We start from the raw sequence: 6000 nt of genomic DNA on the forward strand, positions 1-6000 counted from the left end.
GCATTAGGTTCAGTATTGGAAAAAAAAAAAGCCATGAGGTTCTGCAGGAGAAGAATGTTCCAGGCAGAGGGAAATCAGTGCAAAGGCCCTGAGGCAGACCCAGGGCCTATGAGGGCACTCAAGTGACTAGAGCAGGACTGAGAAAGGACAATAGGGGAGGTTAGTAGGTGTCTGCATGTGAGTCACATACATGTGTGTGCACATGTGGGGGATGTATATATGGATAGTGTATAGTGCAAGTGTGTATTGGATCTATGTGGTGTGTGTAAGCTGCAGACGTGCACACGTGTTTGTGATGTGTCATGAATAGTGTATACACTTGTGTGCTGTGTGTACACATAGGGGTGTGTGTGTGGCATGAGTGTGTGCACATGGGTGTACGAGTTGCATATGTATGTTTGTGGCTGTATATGTGTTTGATGTGAGCAAGTGTGTGCATATGTATGTGTTCTGTGTGCATGTTGTGTGGTACCCTGTGCATGAGTGGTATCTCACTGCATGCATGTGCTTGTGTACATGTGTGGCATACACATGTGCAGTGCTGTGGTTTGGATGTGGTCTGTCCCTGAAATGCCGTGAGCCTTGGTCCCCAAGGTAACAGTGACGACAGGGAGTGGAGTCTAAGAGGAGGGGTCTGGTGGGAGCTCGGAGATGTGGCCACCTGAGCGTGGGCCTTGCAGACTGAGCCATGTTAAGTCTCTTTTCCTCATTATGCACCCAGTCTCTGGTATGTTGTTACAGAAACACAGACTGGGATGTGGTGGATGTGCTGCGTACATGGATTGTGTGTGTGTGGGGGGGGATGTTTGACAAGTGGGGAGGAGCAGGTATTGGAAAGGACACTTCTGGACTCCTGAACCCTCACACTTCAAATTTGACCCCATCCTGCTCCTCCCTGGTAAACCAGGAAGGCTCTGGCACCAGCCACTGGCCTGGATCCTCTGAGCTTGGCACTGTGCTTTGATCCAGGCCAGGCCCTGCTCCTGGCCAGTGGGGAAAAGCCAGAGTGGGGACCACAAGTCAGTTAGGGGGTCTTCAGTTTTAAGAGAGCTAAAGCCCCATTGGAACATTGTGGCAACTCTCAGATTGGAAATCAAGAAGAAGTAAAGGATTTCCCATTAGAGATGAAAGGCTCTGGCTTTGAAAAGCCAAATGGGGAAAAGCTGGAGCTTTTGGAGATTGTTTTTCAGGATCTTTACTGGAGGCAGGAAATTTAACAACTTCCTGGGAAAGGAAAGACAGCCGCAGTCAACACACATCAGTAGGAAGAGGATGCAGTGGCGTCAGAGGAAGACTAAAGCAGGCTTCAGAGGAGGCTTTCTGTGCTGGACTATAAGCAGAGGGACCTCAGGAGTCGGGCCCTCAGTTATCAGCAGCCTGCCTGTTCCTGACTGTCCTTCAAACCCCTGTCGAGGGACTCATCAGAGATGAAAATCTGATCATGTCAGTCTCTACAGTTGGCCCTGATGGTCTGTTTTAGTATTTCCAGAAGTTTGGAATCTCTAGTCCTTAAACTTTCACGTTCAAGCAAAAAAAGAGGAGGAAACCAAAAGAAATTTGTCCACTTTTCATTGTCCTGATAACAGGACACTTAAACACCAAAATAGAGTAATGACATGGTGTCAGGATAAAAGAGTCTTTTGATTGAATATGGTTAACTCTGTGAAAAACTCACTTTACAAAGTTATACATATTTGTATAATACTTAGATGTATAAGAGAGCCAGGTGAGGTGGTGCATATCTATAATCTCAGCACTCTGGAAGGCTGAGAAAGGAAGATCCCAAGTTAGAGCCCAGCATAGGCAACCTGGCAAATTAGTGAGACCCTGTCTCAAAATAAAAAAAATTAAAAAGGGCTGAGGATGTAGCTCAGTATGAAACCCCTGGATTCAAACCTCAGTATACATACATACATACTACATACTCTATAGAGATAATAGGTAATTATATATGATATATAATTTAATATAATTTGTTTTTATTTTTAAAATGTATATACTTTAAACAATTTTATCACTAGACTAATGAGAGATTTATTGAGTTTATTGGTACAATTTAGTTATACCTTATGATCACATTCATCACTGGGAATTTGTACCTGTACATGACGTATCTTGGTTCTTATTTTTCTCCCCTTCCCCTGCCCTCCCTTCAAACCCTCCACCCATCCCTATTTACAAAGACTTTGTTTCCTTCTTTTTTTCAATTATTTTTCTTTCCCTTCTTTCCTTTCCCCTGCACCCCCTCCCTAGTTCCCCTTCATCTTTGAACATTTTCTTCCTATTTCACAATATCTATTATACATTTTGGACCTCATTTACACCTTCAGTGTCTCACACCAGAGAAACAATTCAGTATTTACATGTGTATGTCCTATTTATTTCACTTAAGAGCATGGCCTCATTGTGCACCCATTTAGCTATAAATGTCTCAAGTTTATCTTTCTTTATGGCTGAGTAGTACTCCATTTTATAAAAACAACACAAAACACTTCTTTATCCACTCATTAGTTGATGGGCTTTGGGGCTGTTTCCAAGATTTAGTTATTACAAGCTGTGCTGCTATAAATATGGATGTGCATATATCGCTGTGGTGTGATGCTTTTAATTCTTTTGGGAACATATCCAGCAGAGGAATAGCAGGGTCAAATGGAACCTCTAATCCTATTTTTTTTTCTGGTACCAGGGATCAAACTCAGGACCTTGTGCTTGTGAGGCAGGCGCAGTGCTACTGCGCTAAATCCCTAGCCCTAATCCTAGTTTTTTGAGGAATCTCCACACTGGTTTCCACAGTGGTTGCACCAGTCTACACTTCCACCAACCGTAGAGAAGTATTCCTTTCTGCCCACAGCCCAGTGAGCATTTGTTATTTGTTACTGAGCATTAGCAGCCATTCTTTCTGGAGTGAGATGGAATCTCAGTGTCGTTTTCATCTCAGATGACCAGTGATGTCGAACATTTTTTCATGTGTTTATTTACTGCTTCTACTTTTTCATCTCAGAAATGTCTTTTTTTTTTTTTTGTACCAGGGATCGAACTCGGGTCCTTGCACTTGCACAGCAGGTGATGAAACCACTGAGCTAAATCCCCGGCCCTATAGGAGAAATGTCTATTCATTTCAGATGCCCATTTTTGGATTGAGTCTTTAAATTTGGGAGGGCTGATTTTTTCAAGTTCTTTATATATTCCAGATAGTAGTCCTTTGTCTGAGGAATAGCTGGTAAAATTTTTTTCCCACATTGTAGGTTGTCTCTTTGCTATGTTGGTGGTTTCTCTTGCTCTGCAGAAGCTTTTTAATAAGATGAGATCCCAGTTGTTGATTCCTTGTGCTAGTTCCCATGGTACTGAGGTTTTGTTCATAAAGTCTTTTCCCATGCCAATGTCTTCGAGAGCTCTCCCTAATTTATCTTCCAGCAGGTTTAGTATTTCTGTTTTAATATTTAGATTTTTGATCATTTCGATTTTAGTTTAGTGTGTGGTGAAAGATATGGGTGTTCCTTTAATTTTTGGCAAGTTGAAACCCAGTTTTTCCAGCACGATTTATTTATTTATTTTTTGGTACCAGGGATCGAACTCTGGACCTTGTGTTTGCAAGGCAGGCAGAGGCACCACTGAGCCAAATCCCTGGCCCTCCACCACCATTTATTAAAGAGGCTATCTTTCCTCCAGTGAGGGTGTTTGGCTCCTTTGTCAAAGATGAGGTGGCTTAGAATGTCTGTATTTGTTTCTGCATCTTCTAATCTGTTCCATTGATGCTCAGGTCTGTTTCTTTGCCAGTACCATGCTTTTTCATCACAGTGGCTTTGTAGTATAGCTTCAAGTTGGGGATTGTGATATCCCCTGCCTTGCCTTTGTTGCCTAGATTGCTTTTGCTATTCTAGGTCTCTCCTGGTTCCAAATGAATTTTTGGATTGTTTTCTCTAGTTTTGTGAAATATGCTATTGGGATTTCAATTGGGATCACATTGAATCTATATAGCAGTTTTGGAAGTATGGCCATTTTTACTATTATTGGCTCTTCCTACCCAGAAACAAGGGGTGTCTTTCCGTTTTCTGATATCCTCTTCAATGTTGCTGTAGTTCTCAAAGTAGAGGTCTTTTGCTTCCTTTGTTAGGTTGATTCCTAGATATTTCATTTTTTTGGATGCTATTATGAAAGGAATTGTTTCCCCAATTTCTCTCTCAGTGACTGTTATTCGTGTACAAAGAAAACTATTGATTTTTGAGTATTGACCTTGTATTCAGCTACTCTACTGAATCTGGTTATTAAGTCTAGAAGTCTTGGTGGAGTTTTTGGTGTCTTCTATGTAGAGTATCATGTAATCTGAAAATAATGACAGTTTAACTTCTTCCTTTCCTCTCTTTATTCCTTTTATTTCTTTCTCTTTTCTAATTGCTGTGGCTAATATTTCCAGAACTATATTGAACAGGAGTGCTTATAGTGGACATCCTTGTCTTGTTCCTGATTTTAGCATGAGAGGTTTCAGTTTTTGACCATTTAGTATGATGTTGGATGTTGGTTTTTCATAGATGGCTTTTATCAGGTTGAGATAAAGACCATCTATTCCAATTTTCTGTAGGGTTTTTATCATGAATGGGTGTTGGATTTTGTCAAATGCTTTTTCTGCACCTGTTGAGATGATCAGATGGTTTTTGTCCTTAACTCTGTTAATATAGCATTACATTTATTGATTTATGTATGTTGCACCATCCTTGTATGGCTGGGATAAATCCCACTTGGTCAGGGTGTATGATCCTCTTGATGATCCTTTGTATTTTATTTGCCAGTATCTTGAGGATTTTTGCATCTATGTTCATAAGGGAGATTAGTTTGTAGTTCTCTTTTTTGGTTGAGTCTTTCTCTGCTTTCAGAATCAAGGTAATGCTTGCTTCCAGGAATGAATTTGGGAGTATTGCTTCCCTTTTCATTTAAAGAGTTTGAGAAGTAGTGTCATTAACTCTTCCCTAAATTTCTTGTAGAATTCAGCAGTAAAGCCATTAGGATCTGGGCTTTTCTTAGTTGGTAAGTTTTAATTATGTTTTCAATTTCATTGATTAATGTTGAGTTGTTTAGAATTTTTATGTCTTCTTTGTTTAATTTTGGTAATTCATATGTATCTAAGATCTGTCCATTTTTTCTGTGTTTTCCATCTTATTAGAGTACAGGTTCTCAAAGTAGGTATTGATGATCCTCTGTATTTCTGCTGGATCTGTTGTGATTTCACCCTTTTAATTCCCAGTTGCATGGATTTGATCCTTTTGTTTCCTTTTTCTGATAAGGTTGGCTAAGGGTTTGTCAATTTTATTTATTTTTTTGAAGAACCAACTCTTTGATTCATTGATTTTTTTTATCGTTCTCTTAGTCTCCGTTGCATTGATTTCTGCTCTGATCTTTACAATTTCCTCCCTTGTATGAGGTTTGGGTTTGTCTTGCTTTTCTTTTTATAGGAGCCTGAGGTTCAGCATTAATTTGTTTATTTGAGCTAACTCTGTTTTCCTAATATGGGCATTCACTGCTATGAATTTTTCTCACAGGACTGCTTTTATTGTGTCCCATAAATTCCAGTATGCTGTATTGGCATTACCATTAAATTGTAGAAACTGTCTAATTTCTTCTTTATTTTCCTCTGTGACCCATTGGTTGTTCAGGAGGGTGTTATTCAATTTCCATGTGTTTGTGAAGTTTTTGTGATTTCTCTTGCTATCGATCTCCAATTTCCTTGCACTATGGTCTGATAATCTACAGGTGATAACATCAATTCTTTTGCATTTACTTATGCATGTTCTATGAACTAGCATGTGGTCTATTTTGGAGAATGACCTGTTTTCAGCTGAAAAAAAATGTGTATTCTGATTTTGTGAGTTGGAACACTCTGTAAACATCTATTAAGTCCATTTGTTCAGGAGTTTGGTTCAGTTCTAGTATTTTGTTGTTAATTTTTTGTCTAGATGATCTATTTGTGATAGTGTGGTATTGAGGTCCCCCACTACAACTGTATTA

The sequence above is a fragment of the Heterocephalus glaber genome, unplaced genomic scaffold, assembly GCF_053883595.1.
Source record: "Heterocephalus glaber isolate CG9 unplaced genomic scaffold, H.glaber_assembly_v1.0 deba00001472, whole genome shotgun sequence".
Taxonomy (NCBI): Eukaryota; Metazoa; Chordata; class Mammalia; order Rodentia; family Bathyergidae; genus Heterocephalus; species Heterocephalus glaber.